Here is a 19505-nt window from a genome sequence, read left to right as displayed (position 1 = left end):
CGATACCTGTACTCGCTATTTGGACCAATCGGAGGCGCACAGCAACAACGGGACTGATCGATTTTAAGCCCTAGGTAATTCCTTGCAAAATGTAGGATTTAATTTGATTAAAACTTGTATAATATTTTTATTTGAATTGAAGTGTTTAAGAATGAGAATAAAGATATTGTTTTTAGCCGCTGTCGTGCATCTATCGTCTCATAACACGGGCAACATCATTATTTTGGGCGTAAAACAACTCGGCTTCGCCTCGTTGTTTTACTTTAAATAATGATGTCGCCCGTGTTATATGAGACGATAAATGCACTCCAGCGGCTAAAAACAATACCTTTATTCTATAATTCTCAGTTGAAAACAGTGATTAAATTAGTTACATAAAATTATTGAAAGTTAATCTATTTCATGTTCCATACTTCTTTTTATGGTGCCTGGAATGAATTTATGTTTGATAATGTAATTTATTGAAATTTTAAATAACATTGCTAATTACAACTTTACTCACCCTATGTCATGTCTTATCGAACAATGTGATAAAAAACAAAGATAAAGTGCTGAAAATAAATGCCGATTGCAGCAAGTATTGCGCAAACTATCCCAATTATATCTCCAGTTCCTAAAGTAGCAGTAGGTGAAGTACCAGTCACGGGGTGGGTAGCTGCATGTACAAAGAGGAACAAAAAAACATCTAAAAAAAGTATGTAACCCCTTTTTTAATGGCCATTATTCAAAAAGGGGCTATTGTATTGCAAATCTGTCAAATGCATTGGAAGCAGAATATATTTTGCGCATTTTGACACCTCATTTGATACGATAGCCCAGAAAACAATAAAACACCGGTCAATTTATTGTAGTGAGGTCCAGATTTGAAAGTTGCACTTACATACACATTTTTACAATACAAAAACACTCAGATATCATTACACACATTTCCTTCCATTACACTGAATGCAAAATCAGTAGAATTTACTGCAACTTTCAAATCTTGGGCTACATTGATTTAAATGTACGCTGTGACGTCAATATTTAGTCAATTGCTGCAAATGAGGTGTCAAAATGTGCAGAAAGAAATGCTGGTTCCAACGCATTTTACAGATTTGTAATACAACTACCCGCTTTTGAATAATGGTCATTATTTAAGGGGGGTTAGTTACTTTTTTGAGATCTTTACAACTATCACATAATGAGCGAACATTATATAAACCGTTTTCACGAGTGTGACCAAGGCTAACACCGACTGCAATCAAATTAAACAAATGGATGCGGAGTTGGTTCCTATTCGACCGTAGTGTTATGATAATCACAGTTGTCACACTGATTTATTGTAATGTTAAAAACAAAAGAACCGTACCAAAGAAAGTGCACTGACAATAATCATGATAATGAAGAATTAAAAGAAGCCAAAGAATGAAAAACACAGATAGCATACTTCATTGGCTCGACGTTGGTCCAACGGTGAACTGAGCTTTGTATTTTAATAAAGTTAGGCCAATGTCTATCCATCATTTACCCAACCCTAAATACAGGTACCATTTGTGACGTTTTGATATTTGATTTTGGGCCAACGTTATTTATCCATCCATTGGCTAATGTTGGTCCAACCATTGGTAAATAAGCCCAAATGAGACAAAAATTATGAGGAAAAAATTAAAAATAATAGTTAGCAAAGTATACTGTGCTTACATTAAGTCTAATATGCACTGACACCGTTATTTTACAACGAATCGAAATTGCCTTGCTTAATTATTTACAAGTCACAGTGCCGTAGCGTCATAGGGGTACGTGGTTCCGCCCCTCAATCGAATTGAAAATCCCCCAAACATGGTCAGTGCGACGAAATTGACCCAACCTCGGTGTACAACGACCGTCATTTTAAGATTACTTAGTAGTTGGCTACGTTAGCTCGATGCTGCATACCGACCATACTACAAGGTTGGCACAACAACATTTATAGTCCAACACTGGCCTGGCGTCTGCTAGTCCGACGAGTAGGACCTTTTTTTTCTAAGTTACCAGACTATACTCATTTCATACTGGGATCACTATGGCGCAAGAAAGACGAATCGCGAAAGTCCAGTGACCGCGCCGCCCTTTTTATTCGGGAGGGGCGGTTAGTGGATTTTTTTTTGGTTAATCTTTCTTGAGCGATTAGAGTCAGAGCATAGTTGATAACTAATAAATAAACAGGTCCTACTCGCCGGACTAACGTCTGCGTACCGACCGCGACCATGACCATGCCGACCATATTTAATACCAACGCAACGTAAGGCCAACGTTGTCTCACTCTCTAGGAAACTAAGTAAGAGCGAACGGGGTTGGAATGGTTAGTTTTATCAAAACACTTTCGATATGGGACTTCATTTAAGTGGCAAGTACATTTCCATACCTTCTGTTTCGTTTGGCGTCGTTTGCGCAAATGTCCCCAATACTTGGATGACAAAAACAAAAAGAATCATACCATCTCCTGTCTCCACAAGGTCTATTTAGAAATTTAAAAAAAAGTTACACATTCTAGGTTTGCCTCAAAAATTAATAGCATTATTATTTGATCATTTGAATATGAAATAATCACATGTAAGTAATTTTTTAAGACCAATGAATGGATACAAGAACATAAGAAATAGACAAATATTTTGTACGTATTAATAATAATAGGCCTACTATTCTTTATCAGAGTGATTTAGTAGTAGTCCGCCATATTTACGGGATGATACGTCACATGCAAGTTTGAAACGCTAAAAAGGTAACCCCTTAAAAAGCTTGATGGCGAAGTTTAGGGTTTTTTAAAGATCCAAGCATTATGGTTTATCTGATATTACTGAAACAATTAACATTATTGTTTTTATTTGACCTAGAAAAGTATGGGTTTTCCCCCTCGATTCCACGATTCGTATAGCTGCATTGATCAGGCTGGTCTGTGCTCTGATAACGACGTTTGTATAAATGTTATGATTACTGGATTTCATTCTCAAAAATTACAAATCTTAATAAGTAGATCTTCACGAATCACTTTAACCTACCAGCAGTTAAAGGCTTAATGTACGATCTTTTTAAATTTTTAGATTTTTCTTTTTTCCTTCCAAAATGATAATATGCAATCATTATGAAAGTTCCCAATACATTTGGACGCGAAAAACATTGGGAATTTGCAAAGAAACAACATCATAAACTTCACCTCTATCACTCGAAACATCTCGCACTATTTGGATTAGGACAGCGAGTGCGGCCTCAGAGTTAGTCTCCTACGCGGCCAGTTTGGTTACGCTCCCTCCACATGTGGAGATAAAAGATACATTAAGGCTTTAAGATACGTTTAAAAACCAAAGTAGTCAAACTGTGAGTAGGCCTAAAACGTACAACCATGAGCATACAAACTTACCTAACTCCGGTAATGTTGTTGTTGATAAGTTGTTTTTTGTTGCTTTTATTGTACAGCAACATATTACCCCGTGTGGCTTTATATTATTTATCTGGGAGTGAACCTTGTACTATTTATTCATGAAAGCGTCGCGTCGGTTTTAAAACATGCGCAAATTATGTCATTTTTTTCATTAATTAATTCAGTGGGCGTTGTCTAGTTTGTAAACACAGAATCTGATTGCATAATCAAATAGTTTCAGGCAGTGTCGTTTATTAAGCCGTGGATGGCCCTACGTCAACGTGGATGTACCTTTTATTTTGATAATTATGGTTAAGGTGTGAAACGTAGACTGAAAAGTTCACATTAAATGTGCGGTACGGACTTTTGTGTCCAACATTTGTCATTCACCAGAAAATACAACCATTTATGAATTCGATGCAGAAACAAAAGTTGCATTTTTAGGATTCCAAGTACTCAAGTATCTATGCATTTCTCTTCAACAGTTCAAGGGTGGTAACCCTACTGGTTTAGGATATGGATTGTCTTCAAACTTACATACAATTTCAGATATCGTCCCATGATTTTTTTAAATTAATTTGTGCAATAAAAGTATGATAATTTCAAAGGTTCAAACAGAAACAAACATACGGTATTAAATAATGCGCAACCGATTCCAATAGTTAAACAAGAAGTATAAGATATTGTGCTAATATGAAACGATAATTAGACTTTATCATAATGGCAAATCTGTTCAAACATATATCACCCATAACCGCTTCTAACGGTTAAACCTAAGACGAATATAAAACAATAGTAAACTTCATCATCTGTGGAAACGGAAAGTAGATTAGAGTAAATCTCAAATTTGTGCTTGTATAAAATATTTGAGTAAAAGTTGCTAACCTAGCTATCTTTACTAATTTGGACATGCTGAATCCAAATAAGTTGCTCCGATTTTCATGAAACTTGTGCCAAATTGTTTGTCTAGCTTCAGGCATTAAGAATAAAAATTCCTTTAAAAGGAATAGGGCGGGCAAATGAAAAATTGTCAAGAGAAATGAAAGAAAGAGTAAGTCTTCACATTCAATTAAAAACAGGGAAAATATGACACAACATCGATTTTCCAATGGGGGAATAACACAAAACGTATAAACAAAGTTAAAAGAGTTTTTAACTTTATACGTTTATACGTTTGTTATTCCCCCATTGGAGGTTGTGTCATATTTTCCCTGATTTTAATCTTATCTATTGCTTATCCTTTATTCTCTGCTGGTCAGTTGGAACAGATTTTCCCTGTTTTTATATTAACCCTTCACATCATAACAGAAGACGTTTTATGTTAACATTTTATATAAAACATTGTTATAAAACTTTTGTAGATAATTAATAGTTATTTAAAACATTTTCGTAATCATACCTAGAGTGTTTTTTTATCATCAGATAGAAAGACTTATCTTCTCTGGTGAGACAACAGGGCTGGAGTATCTTTCCATATCAAAGTTTCAAAATCTGTCATATCAATTCATTCATTCATTCATATTTTATTTTCATCAATCATCAACATCAATATACAAGTGATACTAATAGCTCAACAAAGTAATAAAGTTAAATGTAAACAAGAGTCATTGGTATAAATAAATATCAATACATTTAGGTAGTAACAATTAAATCAATATAATTAAATTAGAATAGCATTACTATGTATGATTGACCAAAATACACTTTAAATGCATAATGGTATTTCCTCAATATGTTGTTTTGATACAATTTACGAGGGGAAAACTTTGATTTTACAATATTTCGATATTATTTTTTAACTTTGTAACTTTATTATGATTAACATAACTGTATTTCAAAGCGTCAAACTATATCATTATTTTGTCCCAACAAATATTATCCAGGGAATAAAATATTCATTCATATGTTTACTTATTTTATTCAACCTGGGCCATTTCTACTGGTGCACATGCATTCTAATAATTTGTCTATAATACCTTATACAAGCATCATCAAGCACAATCTGTCGCAAGATTTGAAAAGTAAATAGCCTATGTACACACTGAACACAATGTACATACAATCTGTATTTAAGTCCATACAGAAGCTGTCAGTATAAAAATGATATATATGACCTTCACGATGCTGTTAATCAAGTTAGCCCAAAGATTAGGCAAACTAGCAAAACTGGTGAACTGGTTACTGTTCAAATAAAAACATCTGCAAATCTTGCTGCAATTTCCAAATAGTATTTCTATTACTTAAATAATTATTTTTGTTATTTCTTTTAATACAAACACATTACTGCCTATGACGACTTTATATCGTATTACTTACATATCAAAAGCAAGTAATAATTACAAAACTTGCCGTAAACTATCACCTCTGTGGGTGTTTGGGATATAACCGGCACGAATATTTTCTCAACACTGCGGCATGTGAAAAAGTAGGTCAATAGTCAGAGAATACACCGCACCCGCCCAAAAAGATTGGTGTCCACTCTCTCAGATGTATAGTTACTTTGGTGGAACTAATAAACCGATTTAACAGGCCAATAGACCAGTAACTTTTTTGCCACGTAACATATTAACTATATATCATAAATAGTGAAAACCTATATTTTTCTTCACCTGTATGGTAGAGTGACGAGTTTTTATCTATAGATTATGAACTGGGCCAAATGAGGACTCGCATATCAGGCCATTGGCCAGCTATATACCTTCCCTCAAAACACACACCTGAAAATACAAATCCTAATTTATCTCTGAGAATCATTTAAAGCCACAGATAGATAGAAAATGAGAGTATAAACTGATCATTAGATACAAGTTGTAGTCCTACTAATTCTTGGCATATTGGATGGCGCAGGGGGTAAGTTAACACATAATTGCAAGACTATCCATGCCTTCAAGATGAACTATGCCTACGCATATTACCGCCTGGCCATGGTCTGGCCTGCTGTCTGACCTTTCTCTGGTAAATTAGGTTTTCCAATTTGGACACATCATCAGTAAGCTGCGGAGCAGGCGACTACAAGATTTTTTCAACTATTACGATCTTGGGTAAGCGAAACACTTATGTTTGGCTGCAGCATCCCTTCAGTATCTCCCATACTGTAAGTACAGCATGCGCGGCCGTCCAGGTTTTCTCTTCCCATGTGGTGGAATATACAGGACATATTCTTTCACAGGCTCATCGTCTTCAAGATACAGTATATGGCCGATAAATTTGAATTGATGAATCTTGACTCTGGCAACCAGTGGAGTGGTGTTGGTCAGATTGTAGATGGTTTCATTTGGAATCCGATCCACACGCTTGATGTTTAACATGACTCTGTAGCAAGATGTTGCAAAAGTACTGATCTTGTTTTCCATGTCATTGGTGATTACCCATGAATCGCATCCGTACAGAAAGACAGTAACACAAGTTGTCTCAAACAGCTTTATTTTTGTTTCGATTGGCAGGGATGGGCTTCTCCAAAGGCGTCCCAATTTCCAGAAAGCTACACAGGCTAGTGCTTTTCTTCTTTTTAGGTCTCCAAACGCGGCCCATCTAGGAACCCAAGTACTTGAAGTCTGTGACATGGTTGATGGCTTCAAGTGCTGGCTGGACGTTTTTGCAGTCATATATTCTGTCTTAGGTGCGCTATTACAATGCCTAGATCTGCTGCTGCAGTTGCAGTCCTAGTAAGCTGTGACTGGGCCCGAACTATTAAAGATTCCAACAGGCAGTGGCGTAGCTGCCGGGGAGGCAGGGGGGCAGTCGCAAATTGCCTATTTGGGCCCCCGCCCCCTAGTGCAAGGAAAAAAGAGGAAAATGGAGGGAGAGAGAGGAGAAAAGAGAGAAGAGAGAGGGGAGAAAGGGAGAGGAGGGGAAGAGAGATATTGGAATCCATACGATATGCAATACGGTACCATACGATTATTATCGATAAGCCTGGCAAAATTGTCTATTTGGGCCCACGCCCCCCCTAGTTTGGGCCCCTGCGCCTAAGGGGCTTGGCCCCCTGGAAAAAATCCCAGCTACGCCGCTGCCAACAGGGCAATATCATCAGCAAAATCCAGGTCACATAAACTTGTCATTTCGCCTAGAATGCTTTCTATTTTTATATGCTTATAGCTTTTAGTTAAACTTGGACTTAAGCATCGACATACATGTTTGTCAATATCTTGACACTTAATTCGTATTCCTGACAAAATGTTAATATACCTGGCCCATTCCATGTCAACTCCAGGGATGTGCACCGCAGCACCTCTTCAATTTTTTTCTTTTTCTGTGTGGTGGTAGTAGGTAATATTGGGGCTCTGACTGGCAAAAAAAATGGACGATAAAATTATTTTTACTTTTGGAGTTCTGACCCCCCCCGGCAAAAAAAAAATGGACGATAAAATTATTTTTACTTTTGGAGTTCTGACCCCCCCAAAGTTGGTCCTGGTTGGACGAAGTTGCATTTTGAGGGCCCTATATCTTTTAAAGTAAAGGAGTTTTCTGATAGCAGATTTGAATTCTACACCAAAAAGTACCCCAGGATACATACTTTTCAAAGTTTTAAAGGGTTCCCTTTATACATGGACCTCCAAACATCGTCTTTCGCGTTGCGACACATTTTTACGCTGACCCCCTAAATTTCAAATTGATGCCACGGGAAAACGAAATGGAGTATGAAGCTCAAATTTTCAGGATTTTACTTTCTCATCAATATCTACCACCACACAGAAAAGAAAAAAAATTGAAGAGGTGCTACGCGATACGGTGCACATCTCTGGAGTTGACATGGAATGGGCCACCTTAACTTCTCGTTGTTTTAAATCTGGATCAGACTGACAATTTCAATCAGTGGGTTCCAGGGCCCGTATTCTCCTTTAATAATTTTCTCGTCAGTTGACTGTCCGAAAAGTCCACTGGCCTTCTACTGTATATAGCCCCAAAATCATAATAAATTGGTATTTTCGTAAAGAGAACAAGAAATTAAAAAAGACATGATGAAAAATTGAAGGACAATATGTAAACAAGTTTCACGCACGTGATTTTGAATTCCCCCTTGTGCCGTTGGTTTCCAAATTCCTTGTCATTGAGCTCTTGTAGTAGTGTGTTAAAACATCTGGAACCCATCACAATTCGTTTGTTACTGCCAGGCTTGTAATCGCTTCCTGGTTAAAGAGCTTTAAACTGCTGATCGTAAATTATTTCTAGTTTGTTTCGTCTTTTTTCTGGTATAATGATTTTTGAACATAATTTGACATACATTTTAAAAATGCGTTTTCTTTAATTTCTTCACTGTTTTGTTTTTACTAATTTTAATACAAACGAACAGACTTTCATAATTCAATATCAAATAATACGCCATAGAAGTAGTGGTGTAGCAGGATGGGTCAAAACATATTCTAAGTGTATTGCTCCGTACTATAAACAGGCTGTACTCATCTGACCTGTTATGCCTGTATGTGTGCAGAGTGTGCAATCATAGAATCGGTCGTTTTAAATATTGAGTTTCATTATAATGGTTTTGGTTTCCTATTATCCTGCCTTAGCTCTTAACTGACATCATTATCGATATCTTTGTTTGTACAATTTGTTAGAAACTTCAAACTTGTAGCAAGGAGTTTCGGTTTTCATTTCAGTTTGTTACATAATCGTATGAACGCATAATCGCTTGGTTTGAAGTCGTGCTTAAAGTTGGGTAAACCCAATTACCACTAATGCCACATAACAAAAGAACATATCTCAACTTTATTCAATCTTGTAATCCCTTATAAGGAAGTATCAAGAATTCCCAGGAGTGGTGAATGTGTGTTTATCAGGAATAACAATGAACAAAGGGGAATTACCATGACCTCTCAGGCAAATCAAGGAATAAAATTGGTACAATCAGGAATCTGGCTGTGCTAGTGAAAATGGGGGTCCTGGGCCCGGTCCCAGAAGATGATTTAAAATGCTTTCCATCATACACTGTTAAAATATAATCACCAGAGTTTCAACTGCCACTTTAATTTTTAAATTTCATTGGAATTCTGTGCAAAAGGACAAAAGTGATGTGTGCATTAAAGATAATTCATAACCTCATTAATAAACGCGATGCGTGCGATCCAATCATATTTTATTATTTGCGAAAACGCGAACGCAAATCGAAGTCATTAATATCTCACAATTGACCGCAAAATGCGTAATTGTTCCAATGTCGCACACAATTGACTTCTGCGCGCGGTATTGTGCGTCCAACAAACTTCTGCTGGCGCTGGCTGTCAGATTTGGATTATGCGCGCTACCATATTTGCACAGATTGTGATACGCACTTTTGTTATTGGTCGTTCTGTTTTAGCCTGATCGATTTTTGGCAAGGGAAGATGTAAAAATCATTTTTTTTTATAAACTTTTGAGCAAAATTTTGTGTTATTTTGTAAGGTGAAGAGATTTAAGTGACGAAAGTTAGGAATGAGGTTAATAACTTTGCATCGGTAATATATGGGCATTGTGAAAAATCTAAACATTTTGCTTTGGACCTCGGAATATCCTCGGGCTATGCCCCTCGGGATATTCCTCGGTTCCAAAGGCAAAATGTTTAGATTTTTCACAATGCCCTCCAAATAACCGATGCGCAGTTATTAACCTCTAATTCACACCTCCTGTATAGATAACATAAAATGTGAAATCAACCAGCATATTGAAAGAGTTTTTATTGTAAATATAATTCCAATTTAACCTTGCCTACAAAATAAAAGTTATTTTTGATTAAAATGTGATTTTTGGTTGTTTAATAACCAACACACCTTAAAAGATGTGTTGGTTAAGTGAAGTAAGACTTGGTACGTCAGAAAAGGTCTGAAAAGAAATGCTAGTTTTGATTAAAAAGGTAGTGGAAATCATTGCAGATTTATCAGTTTCCAAAAATAATTAAATTGCTTATTTTTGTTCAAATAATTCAATCAATATCTAATGCATGCAGATATATAGTACAAATTTACGGGACATCTAATCAGACTTTTGGGAGTTACAGTGAGTTATGGTCCTTTGATTATGCAGGGAAGACAAGATACAATTCATGTGTAGTGAATAACCAATAGTTATTTTATTGACAATTAACAATATACCGGATAACCGGTACATGGTGATACAAATTATTTATAAAGACTTCAAAGATATTATATAACACTATATATACCATTCATCGAAAAAAAAATCGACTACATTACATGTATAGAGACACTTTTGTAATTCATTTTCCAGGTTTAATAACAGGGTGGTAAAATAAATATCAAAATGTGTATGCTGGAAGAAAGTAGCATAATCCGTAAGATTTGTTAATAACATTATTCTGTAATGCACTATAAACATGTTTTTGAAGAGATCAACAATACATATGTTCCCTATATTTGACAATGGTTGAGGTTTAATGGCCTTTAACCTTTTCTCAGAGCTCCAAAATATAACACAATTATAGCAATTTACCCATCCAATGACATTCTCGGTGTGAGCATCAATTTATGTCAAGTTGACCTGTACCCACGTTTTATCTCTCCAATTGATGTTGTTGAAAATACCACTGTATCTACGGTACAGAACTTTTCAAAAGTACCTTTCATTAATAATACGAATGTGCTGTAGAAGAAAAATAAGGCCATGACAAACTGAAATATACTGACAGTTGATAACATGGGTGTCATGGTATACTTGCAATGTATTGGCCAGAATCTGGTTGAACGAGCTAAAACGTTAGTAAAATAACTTATAAAGGGATTTTTATATATATATAATATCGTCAACATGTTTCATGTACAACTACCGATCACTCTCACCAACATGATGATAACAACTACCAAAATCAATTAATTTCTTTGAGGGCTGGAATCATGCAAACAAATTTGTTTAAAAAAATAATCACAGCTAAATTTTCATTTGAAGCAGCTCCTATAGAAAAAGGAACAATCACACCAGGACTAGGAGTATGATCTATATACACATCAGTTGTTTTCATCTTTAGAATTACCACAAAAATAAAGTATATTACATTCTTTTCAATATCATTTATATTGTATATTTTCACTTTACACCACTTGCTACAGACTGCTACAGTGCCACTTCAACTTCACTCAAAAATGAACATTATTGGATTCTGCCCTCTCACGTAAAAACACTGTATTTACATAAACACAACGCATGATGCAATATATGCAGAATTTTGCTAGTTACAGTTAAAAAAATTATGAACTAAAATTTGTGCGATTTGTAAAGTTGCGACATCTATTACTGTGCAATGGAATTAAAGGGTATCGACCATGCACAGTTCTCTACAAACGAAAAGACCACGGTCAGAGTAGAATTTTACCAATTCACCCTTTCTGTAAATCCCATAAGCCTTTTGTATGTGTACCTCTTCTGTCTTCAATTGATCTGAGATAAGAATACCAAAAGAGATCAGAAGCACAGCCTGAGCCATATTCATCACTGTGTGCAACGTCCGGTTAAGCATAAAAAAGTGACATTTTTGGTAAAAAACTACAAATTAATGCAAAAACTTAAATTTAAAGTTGATGTAGGTCTCAATAATATGTAGTTTGAAGCACAAGTTTGTTACATTTTTGTCAAATTTCGATATTACAGTCATTTTTCTACAAATTGTGTATTTTAACTTCAAAATATGAAAAACTTCAACTTAATGATATGAACTATGAATGTGTCGGTAACACAGATCACACCTCAAATTTGGTAAAAATCTTTATACAGATATTTTGTCTCTGGCCATCGCTAAGCAGACATGCGTTGGCACGATTCAGTTGTTCACAATAGATTTTGCCGGTGCTTCCGATCTCTTTTGGTATTCTTGTCTTAGCAATTGATGCTCTTGCAGATGACCACATCATTAACGAACATCATTACTGCACATTTCCAAAGCCCCAAATAGTGGTGAGTGCAACATCCAAGCTGATCTGAGGCTTGTCAATTTATCACCACATAGTCTGTTTGAATTTGCATCTTTTCAAATTGCACCAACTTAAAAACAAATGTTAACAACAAGTAGATTGCGGATTTATTTTGATACCAGTGAGGTATCGAATTGTAGCTAACAAAATTCTTCACACATTAAGCACTACCAATTAAAGTTATTGTGTTAAAATCAATTGTAGAAAAAGTATGATCCCTCAATGCAGTGTTTAATAATACCAATGCATATGGCATTTTCCATGAAAGGCCAGAACTACAATTAGTGATTACTGAATCAACTACACGATCATGATTTCCAAAATTGTGAATAGAGAAAATATAGATAGTACTCACTATGTGCATATGCATACATAAGTTATATATAACTGGCAAAAACAATATATATAAAAGAAATTGGTTATACAAATCTTTCATTCACTTAACAAATTGCAAACACAAACTGTTTTATAGCATGAATGAAAATCATTTGCGACCGTTTTGTATCAGTGCACTAAAGTTTGAAACTAAACAAATGAAATGACAAATTCCCCTTTGCTACCACTAAATATCCATATTCCAGAAAACCACTGTCACATACATGCAAAGTTTGTTCTTATATAAGGCTGAAATTATTGGGCTTTTGTTACTGCACTTGTCAATAAAGTCCCAACTAACATTCGCGTAAATTCACATAAACATGCACCAGTCACGCAATATGCAATGCACAATTAGCATACACATTGTGCCCAACTGCGTGCACGCCAATCTATATCAATACACAGTGTTATGAGTCTTAATTTTTTCCGCCTTATATAAGCCGAACAAACTTGAGTATTGTATCTCAGAGTACATTCAAGAAATTCAGCTCTCCCAAGTAAGAACTACATCAGTCTACTTTCGAAGTACAATGCCGGATCTACAAATCGTATATACGTACAACAGCAGATAAAGCTTTTATTGCTTCTTGCTGATTCTTAAGTAATTAATAATGTATCCGCTGGCAGAAACTGAATTTATCTCAAAATTATGCTAGGTATATAGTTCACTGTATACTTCACATACAACAATCGGCAGAACATGATAAAGTCATTGCACATAGTTTACCCAGCCTGCTGAATCTTCCAATTGTTTGTAAAGTTTCTGTAATTTATTCTATTTCTCCTGAGGATGATTGGCAATGTGAACATTCTCCTAATATTATATTAGTTTGTTATTATAACTGACAGACTCTACCGAGGGGACAAACCATGTTTGACAAAACTTTCATGGGAAACAGAATAAGTTACAGAAAGGTTCACCATGAATTGCATGCCAGATCCTTATGATTGGTAATGCCTGAAACATACATAACATTTTCTTGATCAGTTTATAGGAATGTTTGTTTATAAACCAAACCTCATTTCTGCACCAGGGTTGGTCAGCGCTGTCTCAAGTAGGGCTCACTATCATGCCCCCCCTGAAATTAATGCACGTATCAATGGTAGATTGGTAACTTGCAATTGCCACAAGCACTATACTCATAATGGCAAGCTGATCTAACTAACTCCCAGAGAGATACAGCATGATAATCTTTTTGGATTAAAAAATGGTATCATGTTTGACCAAATGAATCTATATCCCAATCCTTAGTTACAACTGGCAAAAGGAAAAAAAACTCTCCGCTAATAGTCAAGATTTTGAATGCTTAACTAAAGGATTAAGATTAACTATGCTACATTGTATGCTGCTTTTGGCAAAACAGGATAACATTTTTAATAAAAAAAAAAAAGTGCTACATTTTTCTGGAATTGATAGTACATACTCATCATTAATTTCAATAGGCAAGTGTAGGTTACAGTATTGCCTTACAGGTATTTCGCTATTTTAGCATCCTCTTTTTCGGGTATGATTCAATAGATATTGGTTCAGTTAGGGCATTTAACTTGTGAATTACGCACGATTGCATGTATTACAGTGCCCCAGATAGGCCGCTATCTTATTATAATCAACAGACGAAAAATATTAAATTGAATGTCTTTGTGAAGTGTCTGAATCAGCAAGAAGGTTATGTACACAAATATTATGTAGTCCAAAGTTTCTATTGGTATAAAATTTATGATTGGGTTGGGGGAATCAGGCTTGGAGCACAAAGTGGCCCTTCAAATGAATTAGAAATATACAACAATTAGTACAAAATTATCATACCCACAAATCAGGACATTCCAGAACCTCAGTTTAGTTTCATCAAAGTTTGGTAGACCAACCAATAGTAGACCTATACATGTACAGGCAATCATCAGGTTTTTGAGTTGTATAAAATATAGCCTTTATGTGTTTGGAACATTATTTGTTATCTCATCATCATTATTGATACAAAAAATACACTAAATCAATTTCAAAGTCTAATTGTCACTTATTTCCAATGTGATCAGAAAATCAACATCTGACTCAACACAATATCAATACCATAAATACACCCTCTGATACAATATAAATATCAACTACTGGTACACATATACATCATAAAAAAATGCCATGGCAATTTGAACCACGTGCACCAGCCCAAAGACCAGATTTGTTCAATTATTGTCTATACAAGGTTCAAATGTATAGGCTATTATAGGTAATAATAATTATTCTAAATGCAACTATAATTGATACATTATTTTTACAATATTGTTAAATGCTAGTCATCTATCAAAATAGCTTGATATTTTTAATTTAATACAAATAAAATTTATTTAATAATTTAACTATACACTGTATACAATATGATTTTCTAGGTATTTTAAAACTCTTATAAGTAATTTTTGAATACTTCCCATTCAGTGGTCCGCATACTTGCTTGTGATTATCCATTGTGTATAAGGGGTAAGGTTGACACGCCCATGACAAATGGGTCAAACTTCTTGTTGTCATGACTGTTGATTATCCAATCAGTGTTGACAGCATGATTGTTTATCACTTGTGTTCAAGTATGTGTACCCTCAACGCACAACATAGAACACGAGAATACAATGTAGAAGTATCAACAAAGTTCCTTTATATTAAAATCCTTTGGAAATATGCCTGTACATGATTAAATTTACTTACTTTTTTTTTATTATCATGATTCTTCTATTGATTTACTTTACTTTACTTTACTTTTGCTAGAAAGCAAACCCTGAAGCATTTATGTATGTGTGGTATATATGATTAGCAGAACTTTTTACAAAAATCAAATTAAATCAACCAGACTTTTAGACCAGGCCAAAGAATTAAGGAACCAGTTGTGTTCACCCCTGTATATCCTAAATAACGACAATGTCAAAATTAAAGCAAGCAGCCAATACCTGTACTCATTAGCTCCGATTTAAGACATTATTTGTTGAAATTGGTTGAGAATTAAACAAATAGTGATCTTAAACCAAATGAAGAAAGGAAATCAAAAGTTACACTTTTGTGTTCTAATCAATGAAAGCACGGCACTAGTTTTAACATGCTTGTGCGCGAACATTTTGTGTACAAATCAATAGAGCATGCAATGGAGCAAACTGCAACTTTAAATTGTGATCTCCCTTGGGTTTTTGTGTCTTTACTTCTTGAATGATTTCAACAAATGAGGTCTTAAATTTCGAGCTCAAAGATGCAGCTATTGGCTGCTGGTTCCAACTATGACATATCTGTCTTTGTTTTGGACACACAGGGGGTGAACATAACTGGTACCTTAATTCTTCGGCTTACTGTATATACCCTAATTACAAAGTTCATTCAATGGTTTTCTTTATAATTATTTTTGTATTAGCAGTATTTGGCAATTTTTCACATATTTTTTATGAACATAATTTGTTAGAATACAATTAAAATTTGCAGGAAGAACAGCTTTTTAATTATTACCACCAATCGTATTTTAATATCTGGCTCTGATTATAGTATTTGACTTCTACATGTAGATGATCCCCATCCTTTTTATTTCTCAAAATGGAAGACTATCTAATGAATGATAAAAGAGCATCCCAAAAGCCAATCTAAAGTTTACAAAAGTATACTTGTTCACTTAAATAAAAATTGTGACCCGTACAGCAAAAAAGTACCTTAAGTCGGGAGATACATATGTACATATGTCCCATTTTGCTAGTGCCAAATGCATTCTAAACCATTCATTAATCCTATTGTGGTAGAGGATAATAAGCTTGTGCCTGTCTATAGAACTGTTATAAGTGTAATAGTGTGCTGAGGCTTGTGGATTAACATCTAGGTGTTGTGCCTGTGCATATCGCACTATAAATCACTGGGCTTTTTTTATACAGCACCATTGGCTAATCCCTATTCAAGTGGTGGGTTACAAAAGCATTGTATTGTATTTGTATAGGTATGTATTAGCCACCCACTAACAATGAGAGGACATTCCTGAACCTTGTTGACTTGGAGATGATTTGAAATGACCGACACTTCAGATTGTCATCATTGTTTGATATTTTCTGCCAACAATGTGGAAAAAGAGACACATGTAGCAGCCGACATAAGGTGTCTTTTGCTGTAACAGGTAACAATTTTGAGCTGAAAAAAATCTTGCAATCAAACAGCCACGCAGATGAATTTTTATGTGTACAAAGAACATACAAAAGTTCCTTCAATAAATAGTATAAGTGGAATACCTGCAATCTTGATCAAAATTGTTGGAACACTTTAACATGGGTACAATGTACTTCAAATATGCCCCCATCCCACCGATCAATGCTTTCAATGGTAGGTTTTTTTTACCATGCGCCATAGCTAAAGACATTCAACATTGATCGGTGGGGCAAGGGAAGATTTGTATTGGAAACATATCAGACTTCACACCAAAGAAGGCGAAATTTTAAAGTATAACCGAAATATGGTTTAAAACAGTCATACTTTTACGCACATATTCCAACTACTTCTGAATAGGATTGTGGCTACCGTACAATCATTGATAATCATAATACTAATCATGGCATGTCGTCCGTCCCTCTGTCCGCGCGCTATCGCGTGCTCGCGGTGCGTATCGCGGAGTGCGCGGAGTACCGACAGGCACACTGCGAGCATCGGAAAACATTGCACGGTGGTTAATCGTGCAGGTGATTATTGTGTCACATTGGGTCTTGATCATTGAGAGACGTATATCATAGTAGTTTAAAAGGTCAGGGCAAGTAGGCCTATAGGTCTGTAGGTAACAGGTGTTGGGTAATTACAGATAGTCACACGAACCACCCAACCCGAGAACCGCGAAATCTAGTGTTATATAAATCCAGTAGACATGTACAACAAACAGGGGATAAGGTTATCAAAAGAAAACTCTGCTCTATGGACGGTGGACATGCCAAGTAGGAATTTTTTTCCTGGAAGAGACCGTAAAAATTCACAGAAAATTCACATTTTTCTGAATTCTTCAGTAACAAAACAGGTGTTTTTAATTTTGTGTACAGCTAAAAAAGGGAAAAAAATGCCTTATCCCCTGTTTTTTCTATCATATGCTACACTGGTTTTACATGAGAAAAGGTTCAACATAAATTACATAAATAATTATAACAATTTGATAATAGTAACAAAATAAATGATAAAATATATCATAATAAAGTAAACACAAGTTGCCACCATTGACATCATAATCTATGATGGGGATTACCGTACATACAAATACTGTATGTATACGTAGTTGTATTCCTTTGCTGCACAATATATATATAAAACATACATATCTATTTCATAACATACATGTACCACTATCGACAGACAAATGTGGTTATACTACATGTGGAATGCTATAAAGTTTAAAAAAATGTGCTTCAAAACATTTTTGTATCCTTTTCCATTACTGTATTGTACATTTTTTATAATTACATACATGTGTACATGAAGACAAAATTCTGTCTTGAGACCAGAGAAGACATCCATTGCATCGTACAATGCATCAACGTTCGTCTGTTACTATGGTTCCGAATAAAAACTAGAAGTAGGAGATCAATATACTCCATTATTATGTTTTGATGGATCCAAGTTGTGATAATATTGGATCCAAAACATAATAATGATAAAATTGATGCTTTACGCCCAATATTTATTGGTCTAAGCTATGAGTTTTAAAATATTGGACTCGACTACGTCTCGTCCCAATATTTTAAAACTCATAGCTCGACTCAATAAATATGGGCTCAACCGATCCAATTTTATATCACAGTCAGATCAAGCTAATCCTTGGGCAAAGAGTTTGGAAGTGGCAGTTACAGTCAGTCCATAGAGATGGCAATGCCAACCGTCATTATTCAACAATTAACAATGGATTTTTTCAACATTATAATTTGGATGGGCCCCTATGCCAATGTCACGTCCACGTGCATATAAAACTGCAACGTTGCAGCAAAAGCGACCCACATCATTCGCAATTCAACTATTGGTCACAATTTTCCGGGCAATGTCTTCTTGACTAACACGATTTTGTCAATTGATGGCGCACGTACATATCGGTGCCCCGGACAAAAGATGGCCAGATGTTTTCAGACCTTGTCTTCTGCAACGCTGTATTTATAAATCACTAAAATATAATATATGTTGCGACCGACCAACTCTAATTTGGAGCGGCATGCAAACCTAACCAATTTGTTCCCCACAGCCAAAGTTGTCTTACTGATACAGGTCCCATATATCATACATATATATTATACTAATTTACCATACACATAATTTGTACCATGACTAAACAAAAGAAACCTTATTTTTGAATGAGTAATAAACAACAAATCCACATACATGTACGAGAAACCTTTGCGATGCATACTTATTCATGCAAATTTTTATTTTATAATAAATTACATTGTATAGGCACTTTCTGGCATCCGATTTGGTATTTATAGGCACATGTGTTTCAACATGTGACTTAAATGTTTTGAAAAAAAAACTCCATTTTAGTTTTAACTTACTATTTGAGTATAACACATACTTTAAAATATGAAAATGTATTCTTTGCTTAAAATACTAGTTTAAAGAAAACTCATATATGAGTGTGTATGCAAACTAAATTGAAAATGGAATAGTTAATTATAATTATTCATCTAGATTACATGTAGAAAATAGCAATTTGCTGTGTAGAGGGCATATGACAAAAACGTTGGTCTTGATGAATGGGCTATTTCCTGAGCTTTGATTTACCTCTATTCTTGCTTCAGATGAAAATTTTGTGTGAGTCACCAACATCAGATTAATTAACACTGAGGAGGGCTGCCACTCACATATGCTCTATTATGTGCCTCAT

The sequence above is a fragment of the Amphiura filiformis genome, chromosome 8 (genome assembly GCF_039555335.1).
Source record: "Amphiura filiformis chromosome 8, Afil_fr2py, whole genome shotgun sequence".
In the NCBI taxonomy this organism is placed as follows: domain Eukaryota; kingdom Metazoa; phylum Echinodermata; class Ophiuroidea; order Amphilepidida; family Amphiuridae; genus Amphiura; species Amphiura filiformis.
This window is presented reverse-complemented; position numbering follows the sequence as displayed.